The sequence below is a fragment of the Maylandia zebra genome, linkage group LG7, assembly GCF_041146795.1.
Source record: "Maylandia zebra isolate NMK-2024a linkage group LG7, Mzebra_GT3a, whole genome shotgun sequence".
Classification (NCBI taxonomy): Eukaryota; Metazoa; Chordata; class Actinopteri; order Cichliformes; family Cichlidae; genus Maylandia; species Maylandia zebra.
Genome location: NC_135173.1, coordinates 39,989,521 through 40,012,224, shown reverse-complemented (window position 1 = coordinate 40,012,224; position 22,704 = coordinate 39,989,521).

Sequence of the window (22,704 nt, the reverse complement as noted above, 5' to 3'; positions counted from 1 at the left end):
TGTCATCTGGCTTCATGGACAGATAGAGCTGGGTGTCATCAGCATAGCAGTGAAAATGTATGCTATGTCTTCTAATGATACTGCCTAAGGGAAGCATGTATAATGTAAACAGAATTGGTCCTAGCACTGAACCCTGTGGAACTCCATAATTAACCTCAGTGTGTGAAGAGGACTCTCCATTTACATGCACAAACTGGAGTCTATTAGATAGATATGATACAAACCACTGCAGCGCAGTACCTGTAATACCTACTGCATGTTCTAATCGCTCTAATAGGATATTATGGTCGACAGTATCGAACGCTGCACTAAGGTCTAGCAGGACAAGCACAGAGATGAGTCCACTGTCAGAGGCCATAAGAAGATCATTTGTAACCTTCACTAAAGCTGTTTCTGTGCTGTGATGAGCTCTGAAACCTGACTGAAACTCTTCAAATAAGCCATTCCTCTGCAGATGATCTGTTAGCTGTTTGACAACTACTCTTTCAAGGATTTTTGATATGAAAGGAAGGTTGGAGATTGGCCTATAATTAGCTAAGACTGCTGGGTCTAGAGATGGCTTTTTGAGTAAAGGTTTAACTACAGCCAGCTTGAAGGCCTGTGGTACATAGCCGATCATTAGAGATAGGTTGATCATATTTAAGATCGAAGAATTAATTAATGGCAGGACTTCTTTGAGCAGTTTTGTAGGAATGGGGTCTAAAAGACAGGTTGATGGTTTGGAGGAAGTAATTATTGAAGTTAACTCAGAAAGATCAATTGGAGAAAAAGAGTCTAACTTAACATCAATGGTACTAAGAGTAGCTGTAGATAATATTACATCTGTGGGATGATTACTGGTAATTTTTTCTCTAATGATAAAAATTTTATTTGTGAAGAAGTTCATGAAGTCATTACTAGTTAACGTTAAAGGGATGGTTGGCTCAAAAGAGCTCTGACTTTTTGTCAGCCTGGCTACAGTGCTGAAGAGAAACCTGGGGTTGTTCTTATTTACTTCAATCAGTGACGAATAGTAAGATCTTCTGGCTTTGCGGAGGGCTTTCTTATAAAGCAGCAAACTATTTCTCCAGGCTAAATGATGATCCTCTAGATTTGTGACACGCCATTTCCTCTCCAGATTACGAGTCATCTGCTTTAGGGTACGTGTTTGAGAATTATACCACGGAGTCAGGTACTTCTGATTTGAGGCCTTAGTTTTCACAGGAGCTACAGTATCCAGAGTCGTACGTAGTGAGGAGGTGAAATTATTAACAAGATAATCGACCTCTGTTGGGGTAGCGTTCAGATAGCTGCTCTGCTCTGTGTTGGTACAGGGCATTGGAGATGATAACAGTGGGTGGATTATATTCTTAAACTTAGTTACAGCACTTTCAGAAAGACATCTACTTTGATAAAGTCTACTCTTCACCGCTGTGTAATCAATTATTGTAAAAGTAAATGTTATCAGGAAATGATCAGACAGGAGAGGGTTTTCAGGAAACACTGTTAAATGTTCAGTTTCTATGCCATATGTTAAAACAAGATCTAGAGTGTGATTAAAGTGGTGGGTGGGTTCTTTTACATTTTGAGAGAAGCCAATTGAGTCTAATAACAGATTAAATGCCATGTTGAGGCTGTCATTTTTAGCATCTACATGGATGTTAAAATCACCCACAATAATTATTTTATCTGAGCTGAGAACTAAATCAGATATAAAGTCTGAGAAATCAGACAGAAACTTGTCCCCTTGGCAGAAAAACAGCCCCATAGCATGATGTTTCCACCCCCATGCTTCACAGTAGGTATGGTGTTCTTGGGATGCAACTCAGTATTCTTCTTCCTCCAAACACGACGAGTTGAGTTTATACCAAAAAGTTCTACTTTGGTTTCATCTGACCACATGACATTCTCCCAATCCTCTGCTGTATCATCCATGTGCTCTCTGGCAAACTTCAGATGGGCCTGGACATGCACTGGCTTCAGCAGCGGAACACGTCTGGCACTGCGGGATTTGATTCCCTGCCGTTGTAGTGTGTTACTGATGGTGACCTTTGTTACTTTGGTCCCAGCTCTCTGCAGGTCATTCACCAGGTCCCCCCGTGTGGTTCTGGGATCTTTGCTCACCGTTCTCATGATCATTTTGACCCCACGGGATGAGATCTTGCGTGGAGCCCCAGATCGAGGGAGATTATCAGTGGTCTTGTATGTCTTCCATTTTCTGATGATTGCTCCCACAGTTGATTTTTTTCACACCAAGCTGCTTGCCTATTGTAGATTCACTCTTCCCAGTCTGGTGCAGGTCTACAATACTTTTCCTGGTGTCCTTCGAAAGCTCTTTGGTCTTGGCCATGGCGGAGTTTGGAGTCTGACTGTTTGAGGCTGTGGACAGGTGTCTTTTATACAGATGATGAGTTCAAACAGGTGCCATTCATACAGGTAACGAGTGGGGGACAGAAAAGCTTCTTACAGAAGACGTTACAGGTCTGTGAGAGCCAGAGATTTTCCTTGTTTGAGGTGACCAAATACTTATTTTCCACCCTAATTTACGAATAAATTCTTTACAAATCCTACCATGTGAATTCATGGATTTTTTTTTTCACATTCTGTCTCTCACAGTTGAAGTGTACCTCTGGTGCAAATTAATGACCTCTGTCATCATTTTAAGTCGGGGAACTTGCACAATCGGTGGCTGACTAAATACTTTTTTGCCCCACTGTAAGTACCTATGTGAACCGAATCAAAAAAACTCGCACCCCAGTGCTATGGAGGACCACATTTTTGAATTCCAATTTAATAAACTGATTTTCAAAATGCTTTTTTAAAATTTCATTTGATAAACCTTTTTCGAATTCCAATTTAATAGACTGATTTTCAAAATGCTTTTTAAAATGGCGATTCCACTCCTCGTTTCAAAATCCATTTCCCTTTTCTGTTCACTCACGGATTAGCTCAGGGATTAACATTTGGATTAACAGATGGATTAGCAACTTCATTTTAAAAATCCTGCTGCTATTCAAATTATCCAAACCATGGGATGTAAGGAGCTCTCTGATTGGCTGACACAGGTTGGTTGCCTGGATTTTTCTATGCTGCCTGTAATTGGCTTTGCTAGAAGTCTGACTAGCTATCCAAACAGCTAAACATGAAGCCAGGAACTCCAGACAATAGATGAGATCTTATGAAGTTTACTGGTTCTTTCATTTTGTGAAACTGTAACAATAAAGCATATGTGGAAATGTACATTACTCATCTGTACTGTTAACAACAACATGTGCCTTAAACCAATGACCTAACAATGCATTTGAGAAGCTAGCATGATGATTAGCACCGCTAATTAGCATATGAACTGGCAATCTCATTTACATATGAATAGCACATTGAAAACTTGTTAACTGTGATCCATCACACATAAAGACAGCACTTGGAGTGTCTCATTGCTTTTTACCATTAACTACTTACAGACAATGCTTTAACAAAAACCCAAAGAAGGACATGAATGTGGAGCAGCCATCTTGAAACAGCATAGCAAGAAAACATGAACTTCCTGTCTAACTCTTCTTCTACTGTCACAAAATATCGACTTAAAGGGGCCACAGGGTGGCACATTTTACTAACATTTAAAACATGAAATTAATTAAGCAGTAACATAACACTACCGTTTGTGCTCATAGCTTTGCCTTGCTAAGAAGCGTGTTGTCCAAAGGCCGTTCAGCCTCGGGATTTACACTAGGCTCGAAACTTTATGTCGCAGCTGTACAAGCTAGACGTAAAATTTTCATAAGCTAAAATGACCTTAAAATAACGGGGCTACGTGTGGTGATGCTAGTGTTAGCCATGTTAGCATGTTACCTTCAACAGGTGGTCGGACTGAGTAAACAGGCACACAGTCAGAGGTTCAGCTCTCCGTTTCACTGCAGGGTTCCTTCATTCTTCACATATTTATGTCGCGCCGAGTGTAAATCCCGAGGCTGAACAGCCTTTGGACAAGAAGACACGCTTCTTAGCAGGGCGAAGCTATGAGCACAAACAGCAGCATAGTAAAATGCAGGTAGCCAGCCTGTGTCTGTCCAACCAATCAGAGAGCTCCTTACATCCCATGGTTTGGCTCATTTGAATAGCAGCAGGATTTTTAAAATGAAGTTGCTAATCCAGCTGCTAATCCAAATGTTAAACCCTGAGCTAATCCGTGAGCGAACAGGAAAGGGAAATGGATTTTGAAACGAGGAGTGGAATCGCCATTTTAAAAAGCATTTTAAAAAGCATTTTAAAAATTAGGTTATTAAATTGGAATTCAAAAATTAATTTACAAATGTAGAATTTATTCTACAATTCTTTATTTAAAAACAGAATTCTTTATTTCAATGCGCGTGGCTCTTGTGGTCCTCCATAAGCCACAGTGTGGGGATTGTCACATTGTTATTCACTTTTGTTCACTGTAAATAAATTCGCTGTCTCCTTTTGGAAAAGATCTGCGTTTAGGTCTTATTTTTTTTTTTACCACAGACGTGACAGAGAGAGAAAGAGATCTGCACCTTGGAACTGTTTCGTAGTATAACCTTCACATACTTTATCCAAAGCAGACTTTCTGCTGAATCACCCACAAGTTGTGTGTCTTTAGGGACTTGCTAGCTGGCAAAGCATTTAGCTTAATTATTAGCATCATCCCACTTTAGACAGAGCAGCTCTCATTTCCAGAAATGGACAAATTTATTAAACCTCCCAAAATATGTCTATCCAGAGTTCAGTCGAGGAGACAGAGTTGCAATATTACACAAATCTCTGTAGCTTCTCTTCTTCTGCCTTCTCCCTCCCAAAAAGCCCATCTCCATCTGCTCCCAGACCACCAAAAAACACAAAATCAACAAAAAAAATGATTTAAGCATAAAAATTAACAAAGACAAAACAATACAGCATCCCCAGCTGGATCAAAGAGTAAAATAGAAGAGAGAGACCTAATTTTTATAACCCACATTTAAGTTCCCATTAGTAAATAATTTAATAATCAACCAACATATTGTTGATTAATTATAAAATCAATTAGACAAACCTGGTCTCAGCAGGATGAATGTCAAAACAGTTTAAATAGATTATCACCTCAAAGTCCTACTAACTGTCAGAATCCTCGAAGCGCAGGCCAAGGAGGAGGACTAGCAGCAATCTTTCACTCCAGTTTATTTACCAACCAAAGACCCAGACAGAGTTGTAATTCATTTGACTGATTGTTGGGGTCTTACCCTACAATGTAAAGCACTTTGAAACAACATGAAGCAAGATTATATACCTTTAGAGCACTTCTTATACCATCCTGTGAGGAGAAAACTCTTAGGAGGCAAGAAACACAGACTCAAAGATTTTACATGTACATGGGCGATGCCCCCACGCGGTCCGATCTGTTCTGCACTAACGTGTGCACAACAGATGTGACACAGAGAGAATCGCACGGGGCTCTCAGTACATCCTTTATTTATACTCAAACAACAACAGGCGTGGCATGTAAAGAATTCAATAACAACTCCTTAAAAGGAAAAACCGTTAGCTTATCTGTTGAAACAGGAGGTAGCTGTTTTGCTGTCACAGCACATATTTTCTCACACAATGTCTCACTTCCCTTTCCTGCAGTTGTACAACTCATAAGCTCTTCTTCCTTTAAATGAAGCTACAAATAAACATAACACAAAACTCAAAATCTCCCAACACATCCAAAAGTCTCTCCAGTTATCTTTGGGGGTTTTTTTCCCCTCAAAATTGTATGAGTATAGGAACATGTTTCTATAATGCAACAAATCCATATACTGTATATGTGAATGTGATAGCTTTGTGTTTGTGTGTGTGTGTGTGAGACTGTGGATGCAAAACAGAAATGGTGAGTAAATTAAATTTTTGAATAAACAGACCATGAAATAGGTTGTCAAGATCTGATGACACTCCAGCTGTCTCAGATGTTCTGTCTGGTTGAATTTAAAGCATTAAAGTGTGTTTGAGGATTTATGTATGTTGTGAAATAATTTGCATGAGGTTGGTTGTACAAGATTGTGAAACCTGTACTTTGTGACTCACTCCTTTCTCACTATATGCAATGATTTCACATAACTGCATGTATCTGTGTCAGTAGTTTGTTTTTGCTTTATGAAATTTGGAGAGAAATGTATATGCATCTTAGCACATGCGCATGTGAGCATTGAACAGTTTCCTATTTGATGGCTCATGTACAGATGTGGTTACATGAGTGTGTGTAATTGAGTTAGAGTTGACATTGCATTTCATATGCATTTGAAGGCAGATGAACAAATATATAGTGTCTGTCTATATATTCCAGAGCACAGGGACTCCTGGATACAGGGAGCATACTCCTTTGAATTTTTGCAAGCAGTATTTTAGTGACATATCAACAGAGTAACATAGAGCCTTCCAAATAGCGCAAAGGGGCACATCAAAGCTGTCAGAAAACATCAAGTGTTCTGCAAAAAACCCTGAAAAAAACTCTTCACTTGCTTTATTGCCTATTTCAGCTTGTTTTATTCCTACAGGACACCTGCTTTGATTTTTTGATGTTGTTTTGAGATCTGACTTTTGTCATTTCAGCAGACCAGTATAAATGGTTGCAATGTTGTGATAATATCACAGTTCATATGCACAATGATGGGCTTTAGCTGTTCCTAGGATTGCATTTTTCTGGGCAGAGACCTCAAATGTGGAGCCTGGAATCTCTCTCAGTTTGGGGGTTACAGCCTAAAATGTTTCGGTTGTGCTACTTTGGACTCCAGTTGTTCCTTCAGCCCCTTGTATTTCTGCCGAAGCTGCCATTTTATGCTCATCATCAACTACCACTGTGTCTGGTTGGTTGGCCAACAGCTGCTTGTCTGTCTCAAACTTGTAGTCTCACAGGATCTTAGCCCTGTGGGGGAACTTCTAATCCACAGGCAGCACAGATGTTCCTTTTCACCATCCCAGCTTGCATATTAAATCCCAGTCCTACAGTCCCACTGTAGGACTGGGACATCTTTGCACAACCTGCAATTTGGGCACTGTCTGTTATGGTAGACCTCTGTCTTTATGGCTCAGCTAAGAATAGGTGCTCACTGTAAAATATGTACTGACTATTTGCCTGAACAAAGTTAAAAAAGGTGTTAAGCAATAACAGGAGCAACTGAGTCCTGTTGTGCCCTATAGCTCACCTGTCTAAGCACCAGCTGATATGCCCCTGCCATCCCAAACACACGGTCTCCTTTCCTTCCAGTCATTCCACTGCCACTGTCTAATAAAAACAAAGCAAAAACCTAGAGGTTATCTAAAAAAACCTACTAAACCTATTTAACTGTAAGTTTATATCATGAAATAAGCTACTGTACATTTTCTTAATCCATAAATCAGTAAACCTTGAAGACAAAGAAAGGACAGTTCATTTTCATTTGTCTTTGCAAAATGTATATATTTCAAATTCATAAACCGATCGATTTGTAAGCATTGCAAAAAAAAATATGCAATTGCAGTCTTGGGCGCCAATCTGTTTGCATGTTGGCTGCCTTTTGTTGCATTCTGTTTCAAGATGATTTCACGCCTCATGCTTCAGTATTGTTAAGATCTGAGATATGGGGTGGCCTGATAATGTCCAATTGTGCGTATGTCTACCAAGGTATGCTGAAAAATTAAACTGTTGCCAATCAGATGTGTTCTATAGTTTAATTTACAGTGGATCAAAATCTTTTCAGCATTCATAATTCCATCAGTTGTGATGAGTTTCCAATACCCCTGGCTATAATGCAGCACCAAACCATGACAGAGCCTCCACCGTGTTTTATAGATGATTATAGAAACTCGCCACTTTCTCTCTTCTGACCTCCTATGTTTGAAGCACTGACACTGATTTTTAGTGCAGTTCTTTTTTAATTGGGTAAACCTCACCTTTTTCTCAAAGTTCCCTTTCTTTAAGAACAGCTTTTTCACAGCTACTCTTCCACTTAGACTATTTCTGATGAGCTTTCAGTGAACAGGAAATGAAAAACGCTTTTTTAAAGCCTACCACTTCTTTTATCCTCCACTTGTCCAGTTTCCTCACCTTATTAAGGACATGCTGCAGAGTATACATTGTAAAAATATAAAATTTTATGGATAACTATACACTGTTAACCTCTACACAGAAAAAATACAGGATTAAATTTGGCAAGAATAGACAGATTTGAAATAGCTAACCGATGATAATCGAAATGAAGTTGTTATCTAGCTTCTCTATGAGTACTCTACCATAATAGTGTACTCATAGTGTCCTCTGTGCACACACAACCACTATGATTTAAAATGTGATAGAATCCAACTTTCTTTATCCTTAATATGCCCTCTATATATCCCTCTCCCCTGCGACAAACCTTGCCTTTGCGTTTATATTCTTGACTGCCATCTCCCTCTCTTGATTTTGGCAACGGGCCTCTCCGGTGTCTGAGATTGTCCTGCAGTTATCTTCTGCCCAAGCTTTGACAGATTGCCTCCTGGCAGGACCTTGTCTCAATATCACTAAGGGATATCAGCTTGCGTGTTTGTGTAAGAAGATGAAAGGCAAATTAACAAACTTTTAATTTCAAAGATGGAAACAGGGCGATTAGTGGGTGGAGGCGGGGCAAGTTTATTGTAAAACATTTTTAATAAACATAAATTCATAAATAATCTGCTGTCAATACCAAAACCAGATTGCTTCAGTGTAATTTTCTGGGAGTCACAGAATGAAAATATACATCAGACAAAATGTAGTTTCATATTTTTCTGGTTGAAATGTCAGGGATTGACATTTGGTGGAGCTCTCCATGGTGCTGAAATACAGAAAGCGTTATCCGCAGTGAAGTAAAGGTTTTACAAAGTTAAATATAATAATATATTACTACATGACTGTATGGAATTAGTTTAAGTTGTATTGTGTAGGATATTATAAGGTGCACACAATGTTAGTGAGTTAAAAGAAAGTCACAGACAGATAGATGTAAGATCACATAGTCAAAATTCATTTAAATAAAACATTTGGTGTAACTAATAAATTAAGTAACTTGTAAAAAGCAAGCAAAGAAACATAATCAGTTGAGACCTTGTCCCACAGAGCATGAGCAAACACAGAATCATTCCTGTTGAAGTTTAACTATATTAACACCACTTTTGGATAATATTTCAAGACAACTGTATGGTTAAGGTATTAAGCTTAGGCAGTTTTAATTTATGCATGAAGGGAAAAAAGTAGCACTTTTTGTATTAATTTGCTGAACCTGGGAGGCGATATGCTCATCATCCAACTCTAAAACAATAACAATTTATTTTTTTATTTCTTCTTTTTTATTTTATTTTTTTAAAATAGACAATTTGTTTTCTCATCTAGCAGATCCTAATTGAAATGATGTGTTTACCCTGAATTGTTAACATGGTAAACAAGTTTAAACACTCTTCTCTTATTCCCTTTCTCTGCCAACTTTTGTCTTGGCATTGGTTCAGCACTGAAATGAAGTGAGGAAAGATGTGAGACATAGCCTCCAGCACATTAAAAAGGTATTAATAGATTAGGACCAAAGGACAACACTGCAATTGTTTTGACAGTTCAAAAATACAGCAGGCACTTTTAGCTTTGACAATTATACAGTTGTAACAAATTATAAAAAAAGTATATAATAAAATTATAAAGTGTGCAAAAAATACCAATTTTTCTTCATTGAAGTTAGCAACATAAAATGCACAACATTTGTACATAGTATTTTCTAAAATGCTATGTACAAATGAACAGAATTGACTTTTCAGGATTTCTTTACGTTGATGATTGAACATGCATCAAGAAAACATCCACACAGATTTTCCATGGTGCTGCATATAGCTTGATTAGACGTCATTTTTGGGAAAAAATAATTTTAATGCTAAATGATAGTGGGGTACACCCTGGACAGGTTGCCAGTCTGTTGTAGGGCTAACAGTTAAACTTATCCCACTAATTGCATGTCTTTGGACTGTGTGAGGAAGCTAGAGTACCCAGAGAGAAAATGTAATCTTCTAACAGAAAGATTGGCCCCAGACAGATGGTGGATTCAAACCCAACACCTTGTTGCTGTGAGTCAATAATGCTAACACACAGTACCAACACACCCTGCCTCTCGCCCTATTGCAGCTGGCATATTCTCCAGCGCCAGAAGGATATTTATGTATTGATTGATGGATCAAATGACAATAAAGAAGAAAAGGTAATCTACTTAAATATTAAAATATTAGCGAGAAGAGAAAAGTATACGTACCTTCAGGATTAGAAATTAATATCAAAGTGTGATTATACTCAGATGCTATCAATTTATGAAGTGTTAGAGGGCATCATGATGCAATTTAAACAGCAAACATCTGTCAAAGTCTGATCAAAAACATATTTGGATTCCAGCGATATTGATACAAATCTGGCTGTAAAAGGTTACAAAAGCATCTCATTGATGGTTAAGCCGCTCCAGTCCACCATTAGACAAACTGTTTATGGGGATAACACAGAACAGCAATGATGTGCTTAGAGGAATATTAGAACAATATTTAGTGAACAGTTGAGCACCAAAGTAAGTTGAATAAAAAGTGTATTTGGGGAAAGAAAACAGCGCTTCAATCTGTGAAACATAGTGGTACCATCATAGTTAAAGCCTTTGTTGTTGTATCTATACAAAGACAAATTGATTTTTGCAAATTCTAAAAACCTGCGGACACCTTTCCATTAACGGAATCTCAAGACCTAGTGTCCCATATATGTCCTTTCACGAAAAGAATTTATTCAGTATGGTTCAAATTTTCTGCTTCTGCTCAAAAAGGTAATGAAATCTTATATTTATGTAAAACAGAGAAGATCCAAAAAGGGTTCACAGCATGTGATGCCGTTATAGTTCCCTGTGTATCGTAATAATGTATTTAAAATCACATAAAAGATCTGAGAGGAAAGACTGAACACACAGAATACCCTCCAGCTTCAACAAATAACCTGATTTTAACCTGGTTATTTTAAATGGTGATTGAGTAAATGGACAAAACAGTATGGAAAAAAGCTGTGCCACTCCATTTCACTATACACAATTTCAGTGTTAATCCAAGCTACAATAAACAATTAACTGTAGATATTTTTGAGAAGTGATTACCCTGCCACCCGTGACTGCCTGCTTCAGTTCAAACCACCCTCATGTCACACGTATCGAAAATCATTTACTAAGTAGCAGCCCTGAGGAATTCACACACTGAGAAAGAACAAACACAGACAAACATGCTGTGCATTGTCCTGCTGGCAGAGAGAAAGGAGGACACCAAGAGTCTCCATCGACCAGCAGTCAAACTTTTAATAAACACGTTAAATCCTTATGGATCCTCCCACTGAGCTGCCACTAAATGGCACTCATGAGGAATTAGCACTAGGCAAGATTAATTGGCTGCCTGCAGAGGAGAGGAGGGAAGAGAAAAAAGAAGGAAGGAGAGGGAAATCTGAGCTGGATGAAAGGGAATAAAAGGAGAATTAATAAAAGACTACAAAACAATAGTAAAGGAAGAGGGGTAAGGAAACTGAAGAGGAAAGACAGAAAAAGACTGAGAGGTGACAAATAGAAAAGTAGAGCAGGTAGGCAGTGGAATTAAGAGGGGAAGTGAAGAGTGGACAAAAAAAGAGCAGATGAAAGCTCTAAGAGGGAGCATGGCAAGACTTTCGATTCAGGGTCACCCCAAGGAAACGTGATGGAAAATGAATAACAAAATGTCCAAATTATCATTAAAGATGGATTAGAACATCTTTATGTTCAGTAGCCAGTCATTCATCAGCCTGCTACTGTGAAAAACTAATTATAAGTAATTCAAAAGTTTCTCAAGAGATACGTCATGTCAGACAAGACTTTTTATATAGGACCAAAAAAAGTTTTAAAAAAAAATCTTTTATTTATGATTCCTTCATGTCTAAAATAGGATTTTCCTAAACAAAAACTAACTGTCTTGTAGATCCCATTGTTATTGCAGGTAATAGAAACAGACAATACATTTTCCAAATGCTTTGTTCTCTGCGTGGTGCAAAAGCATCGCAAATGCTCATTTTTGTGGTTCCAAAAACAAACACACATCAGTTGCTCAAATTTAATAAAACAAGTCTGTTTACTGCTGTGGGTTTGCATTTCTGATTTAGTCATTTTCTGTTTTATTTTGAAATCTCACTTAATTTATTCACTTTGTTTATTTCAGTGTGAACTTTCTGTCTATTTTTGTCCCTCCACTTATGTGTATTTTCTTCGTTCAATATTCCAATCAATCATCTTGGTTTACCCCACAGACCACTAGAATATCAGCAGCCGGATGCCCAATTGTCCTTGTAGTTAAGCCTTCCAGCTATTTTCAACAATGTTTTTCTTCTTGTTTTCATGTTTCAAGTTGATGTCCTTCTGTAGTACATTTGTGCCTGTTTCCTAGATTTTTGCCTCAGGCTTATCCCTTGTTAATCTTGCCTTGTTATATTTCTGGATTCTTGCCAGTTTGGGGATTTTGCCTCTCATTTGATTCCTGCCATAATTGTTTGACATGCTGACTGACTACCCATGCATGACCTCAAGCTTGTTAAATTTTTGGATTTTGACTTTGTCTCCCTGTGGTGTTTGGGATATCTCCTCTTGGTAATGCTCCCAAATGCAAATGGCTCTGTGAGTCAGTCAAAATGTGATATATTTTGCTCATTTTGTACTCATTACCAATCTTATAAAACTTAATGTCACAGCTGATCTAGCTGGACATGATTCACTTTTTTCCTGACTTAAGAGATTGTACATTAGCTTTCAGCTGGTTATATTCTTAACAGCAGTCCTCTCTGAAACTAACCACCCAAAAGAAAAGGCAAATTGGATTCCCTGAAATTGACACACAGTGCTCTCCATAACATTTGGGAAAAAGACACAGTTTTTGTAGTTCTGCCTTTGTACACAACCAAGGTGGATTGTAGGTTAAACAATTAATATATGATTGAAGTGCGTACTTTTAAAATTTTTTATCCCTCATTTTGAAGGTCTAGCGTCATTGTCATCACCCCGCCCCTGGGCATTTGCCCAGGGTGTCCATTGGACAATCTGGCCAAGACGGACACCCAACCCAAGCAACATTTTCAAATTGATACCATAGCAGTGTCTTCCAAATATTTCAAACAAGTTTCAATTTTGTTGATGTCAGAGGATAAGTTTACTGGAAATCTTGTGAATGCCAAAATATCATGCAGCCTTACCATAATAATGCTAATCGACCTAGACCTTTATTGCAGTCACATTCTACTGCAAAACATGAGGTTTTACATTTTGCAACGCTGTTTCATGCTTATTACACAGAAACTACCACAGGTAATTGCGTGGTAATAACTTAGAAATGACCATATTATTAAGTTCTTGTTTCTTCCTTGTTACTCTACTATTACCCCTTTATTACTGAGATGTAAAATAAAGTGCTACCTAGATTTCTACTAGACCTTTATTGCAGTTATCCTTCTACTGCACCAGATTATTGATTTGGTGCTTTTCTGGTTTATTTGGATTTTTGGGCCTCATGTTTAAAATTCAAATTCAGAACCTTGAATTAACTTCAGATACTATATATAGAGAAATAGTAGCAAAAAAACTGAGTGACCTCTAACTTCCACAGTTAAAGCTTCTTAGTATCAGTGTACTTATACAAAGCAGCTCCAAGGCTTTAGTTTAGAGACTGACTAATAAATTTGAGGCATGTTTTGTATGCATGCTTTGTTGATTTCTGGATGAAAAGAAATTACTTGAAAGAAACAGTTACTTCAAAGTGGGTACCCTTTGGAAGTGAAGAAACAGACCTGAACTCAGTGCAGGTTCACACGTGATTTGCAAAACTTTATTGTGCTTCATGCTCCACCTTGTGATCAGCTTCAGAGTGTATATAAATTAATCAAGGAAAATGCTACCATTTTACATTTATTGTTGGCAACATTAAATGTTACTTGTAATTTTTATTGTGCTTGTCACAGTTTCCACTAGACTTTTTAAAGTCCAGTAAAAATATAATCTTATTTCACGAAAGCACAGGTGGGAGCAGTTCAATGACATTTACTCTTATATGTGCTAAATAGTGTAGTCATATGGTTTGGTCTCAGATGAGTGAACTGCTCTGTTGTCTCAAATTCTCTTAAAGCACAGCATGCCCTATAATTGGGAGAACAGATGGTACTACCTGACTCACAAACTAAAACACACACACTGATACACGCTTATGACTTGCTGGGTCAACAGTGAAACACATGGTCTCATTTTAAGGTGGAAATGTACACGTACACTTTCTCTTGGTATAAAGGAATCCTTGTGGTGACAGCTGTGAGTGTGTAACCTCCGATCTTTATCAAAGTGTGTGTATGGATTATCAGTCAGCATGTGTTCAGAGATCTGCTTCATCAACATATGGTTAATTGCTTTATCAATTACCCATGAAAAATGTTAATGTGAGCCTCACTATCAATTATTTAATCAGATATATAACTTATTAATCAAACAGAGTGTAAATTAGCATGAGTCAAGGGCATGTTTAGTTTTAAATCCAAAGTACTTAAGCACAATAACTCATGATCTAACTATTGATGAAATTACCTAATTTTCTCCGTTAGGATCTTGGCCTCTCTAATGGTAGGTTTATACTGCAGGAGTTTTGGGGGTTATTTAGCCTCTACTCACATTTCCTGACTTTTTAAAGATAAATATATTTAATGTGTAGGATTGTTTGACATTATAAATGGGCTCTGGAAGTTTATGATTATGAATATATCAGCATTTTTTACTCCTGTCAATGAGAAAGAGACTAGTAGCTCACAAAGAGAAATGGGAGGACATTTTCAATAGTGCCAGCAAAACAAAACTGCTCCATTTTTAGTTGTGATAGGTATGTAAAATCAAGCACCTAGCAATGCCATTTGCCTTTACAAACATTTTTGAAATAACTGGTTGTTTGAAAGATCTCTGTGCCTATGAGTGTAGTACTGAAAAAGTAGTAGTATTTATTTATTGTCATTGTCAAGAACAATGAAATTGCGTTTGGGGCTTCCATACAACCCAAAAAAAGAAGAAAATAATAAATACCCCTTAAAACCCAAGTGTACATATTTAACCCAGTGTGACTCCAATGCAATAAGACAATCCTTAGCAATAATGTTCGTAGAAATTCAGACAAAGACCTGAGAAACATGACAAAATACAACAATGCAACCCATTCAATATTATTGTACTGTGAGATATGATATCAGATATGATAGTTATCTATTTAAGAAAGAGGGGGGGGGGGGGGCAGGAGGGGGGAAGAGAATAAAGATATGATGCACCAATGCAGACCAGTTCATTGCTATTAAGAAGTTGGATATGGTTATTGTCCGTGAGAGGGGGGCAGAGAGTTCAGGAGCCTCACAGCCAGCGTGGTTAAAATCCCCAGCCGCAATAAAGACACTGTTCTCAAAGGGTGTGACATCTGCAATAAGTCAGTTGGTCTAATTTCTTGTGTTTTAGAAATGTCTCTATTTATTTTAACTACACTATTGCAAAGCGGACTACAGCAACTCAGTGACCCTATGCTCTATCAGTGCTGCTTTGAGGCTGAGTACTGTGGCACAGTGTGTAAAAGTCACCAACACTCTGCTAACCAAACAACTGCAGTTCAGAAAACTCGAGCATTAATATCAGCACAAAGCCTGAGCAGCTCCTCCAGGTATAAGTGGGCTGGTACTTTTCTTACTGCAAAAGGTCTGTTGGTTGAAAAACAAGCTAAAATCATCACCCTTACAACACGTTACCTGATATATGGTATGAAATGTTTGCCACTGACCGGCCAGTCTGGACATTGCAGTGACATTGGAGGAAGACCACCTGTCGATGGGGTGGCCATAACCATGGGGTGGCCATAACCGGTGGCATGAAATCAGCTGGTCCCATCACCACCAGTGTTGGGCAAGTTACTTTGAAAAATTAATTAATTATAGTTACTAGTTACTACTTCAAAAAAAGTAACTGAGTTACAAGATTCTAAAAGTAATTAATTACTTGAAAAGTAGCTATTGTGTTACTTAAAAAAAAATTATTCTGTTCTCTACCTGGAGACAGCAGTTACCTCATTATTCTGACACACAACACAAAACTATCCACAACACTACACACTAACTACACAAGACAACACATTAACTACACACGCCAAACATGCTAAACACCACCACCAAACCCTAATTCGGCCAGGGACACTGGCTGAGGCAGTGTAGGTGGAGGTTAGGTATGTACATGGGGACATACACAAACATCCCTTTATCGCTATGGAAATTACAAGAGCAACACACAAATTCAAGACTGCAGTTAGCTCCCGCCTGATGCAGTCTTTAATTCAGGGAACATATTGACTGGGGTTTAATAACCTGTTGGGGAAGTGTGTGGGATGCTTTCATGACCAATAAGCGATTTGTAGTGTCTTTGCTGCGTTCAGTGGTGACGTGAGGTTGTAATAGTGACGCTTCTCTTTAGTGTCAGAGGCTCCGCTGTCTCCAGTGAATTATTCCATGGGAGAATTCCCACTCTCAAGACGACAATCGACCTTCGACAAGATGATGAAAATCAGTGTTCAAATGGTGCACCCTGACATTGCACTGACCTACCCACATTTTGTGATGGTTAGGGGCAGACTATATCAACTGAGTCATGACAGTCGCATGAAAGAGGAACACACCCAGTTGCTGGTAACAAAAAGCAGCGGGGAAATGATTTTCCAGACTGCTCACTATAACCCCATGATGGGACATATGGGATATGACAAATCTCTGTAGCAAATAATAACGACAAAGGGCCCTTGCCCAACTAGTTTGGGATGTTGGTGTTGTCTTTTGTGGATGTCCAGACCTTTTAGAGTGTTTTTTCATTTGGGTAGGTTCTAAAATAATTGGCATAGATGCCACTTTAAAGCCTAAAGACCACCTCAGAAACCCTTGTGGAGCTGGTAGAGACTTATAATCAAGGGCAGCTTCTTTCATTTTAGTAAAAAGCTATATCCAAATATTCACTTTTTATCGTTTAAAGCTTGTCAAAGAAACCAAATTTGAGAATACGGTTCCATCTAAAAGCACCCAAAAGGAATTCAGAGAGTGATTTGAATCTCCAATAAGATTGTGTTGCTGGAGAAGAGCTTGGTGTTTGATCAGCAAATTACAACAAACAGTCAGTTTGCTCTCATTTGAGATGGTGGGGAAGAAACAGATTGTTTTCTAGTGTTATCGTTCCAAAATATGAGGCATTTATATGAGTATTTGCTTCAAAGGTCCACTCCATAATTACCATAGGGAGCCAATTACTTGCTTTGCCTACACCGATTTATCACCATCTCCCTGAAATGATGTCAAAAATGTTAATGAGGTTGATATCCCACACACTTACAAACCCATGAATTTCCAAGCATTTTCCCTGTGTCCTTGGGATAGCAGGAAAATAATGACTAAAAATTGCACTCCAGGTCTTCTGAAACTGCTTTCAGTTGCCATCAAAACAAAAACAAGATTGCACTCAGAAATAAGTGAGTGGCAAATTAGAGGTCTTGTACAGAAAAGGTTGTCGCCATTGCTTTTTATTTTATTTTATTTTATTTATTTATCTTGAGCATTGCAATTTGCGGTATTTTTGATTAGTTAACGCTGACCACTGGTGGCATTAAAGAAAATAAACAAAAACCTCAATCAATTTACTTTTATCAACCCAGACACTGTTTACAGCCTCTCAAATTAAAGTTTTAGAGAACTGGGAAATTCAGAAAGGCTGCCAATTATCTAGTCATTTATCTCTTGTCAGACAGCTATAGTTAACAAAATGAAGTTAGACTGGTAAACCACAAAGCACAGAAATGAGGGAATTCAGAACTCTAACACCATTTTGTTTCTTTCAATAAGTATGTCATTCATAAAAAGATGAGAAAACAGAGCAGTTGGAAAAAGAGGCCAGCAGCTCAAGAAAAGATTCTGTAAAAACTGTGGACAAAACATGGCTTCATATATTATGTAAACATACATTATTTATCTTACAATTATGACTGTGTCTTTCAGGCCAGCGATGGCTCCGAGGATTTCATCTTCCAATTACAAGAATCCTGCTTGAGGTCTCTGTCTCAGACGCTCTGCAGCTGCCAGCAGCAGAAGGGGAGACCACAATACCAGTGGAGCTAATTTAAAGAAACCCTCTTCATGTAGCCAAAGGCTAATGCTTCTGCCACAAAGTCCAGCCAAATTCTTCATCTCTGTTCGACTGAACTTTTGAGTGTTTTGGATCATCCATCCCAGTAGGAATGATATGGCCAGTATCTTTAACTCTGTTTCTGGGTTTGATAACTTGAGCCTTGGATAGTATTATTATAGCACCATGTTGGTTGACATGGTAGTGAAGTGGTTAGTGCTGTTGCAGAAAGAAGATTCAAACCTCCTGATTGACTGAGACCTGTTTGTGTGGAATGTGCATGTATATCTGCACAGATTTCCCTCCAGCTCCAGCTCCTCCCATGCATGTTAGGTGACATAGTGATTTAAAAATGTGTTGTAGGAGTGAATGGAAGTTAAATGCAGTGCTGAAGTGCATGCAAATAAATTGCTGTATGAACACTTGTGAGAAAGATGAATGTGAATTTATTGCAAAGTGCTCAATAAGTAATTATTTGTATTTTTTTTATCTGATTGTAATCCACAATAATTAATACGTTCATGTACATAATAAATCTAAAATACATTGCCCACTTAATAAGCATTATGTTGTACCTAACAGTAACTGTTGGAAGTTTCCTCTAGTCTTGTAGGAAAGTGTTCTGTCTCATGCTTTGGTGAAATGGTGTGTTTGTTCCCATCTGCTTAAGTCTTTTGCCAACTCAAGCAGCTACTGTGGGGCTGAAATTGTGTGAGAGACAAGGTAAATTTTTGGTATGTGTTAAGTTTATGTTTAAGGTCATTATCAGACATTGCTACTGCAGCTGGAAGCACTCTATTAGCATTGTTCTAAATGGGGACTGGTAGTTAGAGAAGCAGAACTGCAAACAAAACATTGCAAGTTATTTCATCTTTAACACAGTTACTGTGTTCTTGACCAAGGCCCTTAAACCCAACAGCTGACGCAGTGTTGCTCAATGTTCAGCAGTTTTGGACTGTGAGTGTGCTATGAAACTGAGTTGACTGGACAGCTTCCACTGCGAATGTGTTTTCAACTGTCTGATTATAGTGTACCTCTAAAAGCAAAGCGTCTTCTTCCTAATAATCCTGTATAAATTACAAAATAAAAATAAAAATAATGCACTAAACTTAGGGGTATTATTTAGGAAATTTTAATGCCTTTAATGTTGAAAACACACACTCTATCCCACACCTTCAAAATCATTGTGCTATCAAACACACTACAAAAGGCTAATTAAGAATATGCATGGCTTGGACTTAACAAGCTCATTTGTCTCAAGCTATCCACACAGTACTAACGAGGCCCTCTGCTCATTAAAACCGTTAAGCTGGAGGCCAGACAGTCCGCTGTCAGTTAGCTAACAAGGTAAATGAAGGAGGCAGCCTGTGTTGATTTTGCACAGGAATCTGGAGGTGGAAGATTAGGCTGCTTGACACTACACCAAGACAGCAAGGCAAAGTTTGTTTGACCCAACAAGCACCGCCCAAAATTTGCACCCAAAAGGGTGCAATCGTACTAGCAGGATGACTCATACATGCATACAGTTGCACTTGTGTGTGCTGCCATGCACCTGAGGGTATGCTGGTGGGAGGTTAATATGCCTCCTTGACTTATTTCTGTGATTGAAAGTATTTTCCCAAAGGAAAAAAGGTCAAAACAGTGTAATGGCGTCTGCAAGAAGACAGATCATACAGGAACAAACTTAAAAACAAGAGCATGTGATTTTCTTCTTGCTATTTGTCTTTAGGAAAAATATGAAAAGAAATGGTCAAGACTAAACACAGGACACAGTTTTGATGAATATGGATACGAATGATCTCAGGTGAATTCCTTAGTCTTCTCTTTTATTGCTATCAGCAAGTATTTAACTGGAAAAAAAGGTAAGTTTTGTAAAATGAACAGATGTCTGACAGATGAACCGGAGAAGCCCTGTGGTCTTCACAAACCCATATTCCCAGGGATATTAAAGATTCTTCAGTCAGGGATAAAAATGAGAAATGCACTCCCTGTGAGTCTAAAATTGAGATTTATTATAACATATTGCCACTGCTGCCACCAGAACTAAGCTTCAGGCACATTTTTGGGCCCTGGGCCTACTTTTATTCAGCCTCTATGTGGCAAAAGTTCCAGCATGTCTTAATGAGGCTGGGATCCACTGTGAGATAAGGTAAGGCAACATGAGATTAACTTTATTGATCCCTGAAGGCCAGGCATGCTAGAGGGGAAATTGAGTCATTACAGCAGCAAAGCATAGAGGTGTAGGATGGAGGACAGAGTAAAAGGGGCAACAAGGTGGTGTATTGTGCAGAGAGAATGGCCCCCAATCAGCCTTCTTAAGTCCAAGCCTAAGGCAAGCAAGGAGTAGAGAGTTAGCAGTGAAACAGTGACATGCAAGTATACTTCAAGCAGAACTTTCTTCCAGGGTGATGTTTTCATTGTGCAGAGTTATTGGCTGTTATTTCTCCACAAAACTTTTAATGTGTATGAAGACATCTGCTGTATATCTCTGTGACACAAATCAAGTCCTGCAACTAACTGAAAATACCACTGCAACAGTTACACTAATGTGATGTCTTTTTTATTTTTGTCAACATTAACACAACAAATTCCATTAATTTTCTGGTTTCAAATAAGCGAAAAGCTAGAAAATTCCTCCAGGAATCAAAATTAAACCAATTTCTGATGTTCCAAACACAACACAAGTCGCACTACTAAATTATCATACTTTCTGATATGCACATGAAATTATTTCAGTGTTTCCATGGATGGGGTCAAAAGGTAAGAGGTAAATGTGATTAAAAATACAACATTGTCAACTGGGACTTTGGATTTTAGATTACGTTTTTGAATGTCATATGGGATCAGTTTTAGGATTAAATTTGTTTTTACTTGACTTTTACTCGAATTGTTTGGATCTAGGAATAAAAAACGGCATCCTGGTGATTTGAAAGACATCATAGTTTGGGTTCAAAAACATCCTTGTAATGTGTTTAACACAGTTAAAGCTTTGTGTGTTTACACGGTGCTGAGATACGCTCTCTCCAAAGGTGACAACAACGGCACACAGTCTCATTATAGCTCTTTACAAATGCTTTAGAGGCTGCTAAACTTTAAAACATAATGACAGGCTGTCTTAACAACTTGAACAGATGACCTGTAGGGTTGTTTTCTTGTGGGAGGACAGTCTCATTGAATAGCAACACTTTTGTCTCAGGCATGTCATGCAGACTGCTTTGTTTCAAATGGAGCGAGGCTTTGAAAATAAAAAAGCTGATGGCTACAAAGACTGCAATTTCATTAACCGGAAATAATAATGAATGTATTTCTTCTTAGAATGTTGTACACTGCAATTTGTGTCAACTAAATTGCCTGATTTTTTCTTTAGTTGGAATTGGCACTAGACTCAATCATACACACATTATTTCCTAAATATTTTGGTTAACTTACTTATTTTTTTAATGATTATTATATATTATCTAACAATACTGCGCTTGAAGACCCTTTCAGCCTTGTTTAAGGAAGACCTTCAAAAAGCTTTCCTGAAAAAAATAAATTTCATTAATTCTAAAGAGCATGGCAAGTTCTTTCATGAAGGAGAGATGTGTTTTTGTTTTGTTTTGTCTCTGACTTTAACAAACCGTCAAACAAAAGAAGGAAAGGAGACCAAAAAAACAACAACAACCGAAAACCCAGAAATAAAGAGGTGCACAGAGGGAGTGGGCGAGTGGGAAAAAAAACAGGAGCAGAGGGATAGGCAATAAAGGTTCATGGTGTGTTAGTAAGCATGTGTGCATGTGGTAGTGGTGGTTGGGGGGACAGGTATGGGTGAGCTTGGGCTGATAACCTCAGGGTGTGGTAAATAAGATTCTGTCAAAATAAGACAGTTCCTTCGATAAAGAAAGGTTGTGGGATGCAAGCTACAGGTTTTTATGAATTGTGTTTGCACACTTGCCCCTCGAAACGTTTTCCTCTGTGCGTATTACACAATCTCTTGGTCTTTTCACAGCAGCGGCTGCAACCTCAGCCGCCTACAGCACAGGCTGTGGCCTCACCAGGCTATGGGCTGAAGAATAACTCATTAATCTAATGTCCCTTGCCTTCACACTCTTTGAAAACATACACTGAAACTGAAAAACCTTCACACATGCATATGTATGGTGAGAGACCATCACACAGTATTTCAAAAAATAAGCCCATTTAAAAAAAAAAAAGATTTATTTCGATGACTTGTTAAGTGTCATGGAGGAGAAATTAAAATAATATTTGCCTCAACATGACTGTGGGGTCTATAATTAACTGTTAGCTCACTTTTACACATAAAGATGTGAAAATGGCTTGTCCAAATCATGCTATTATCGCATCAGCCATTCAAGGAGGAGGAATGCAATTTTCACATCATTAGTTTCCATTAAACATATTGCAGTAGTGGCAGCGACAAATGAAAAGGTCAGTTTTTGAATTAATCACTGTAATTTCACACAAACTAACCAGGTCACTGCAAATATAGCTTAGTTATGCATGCTGTCGTTGCTTCCCCCTTATCAGTGCA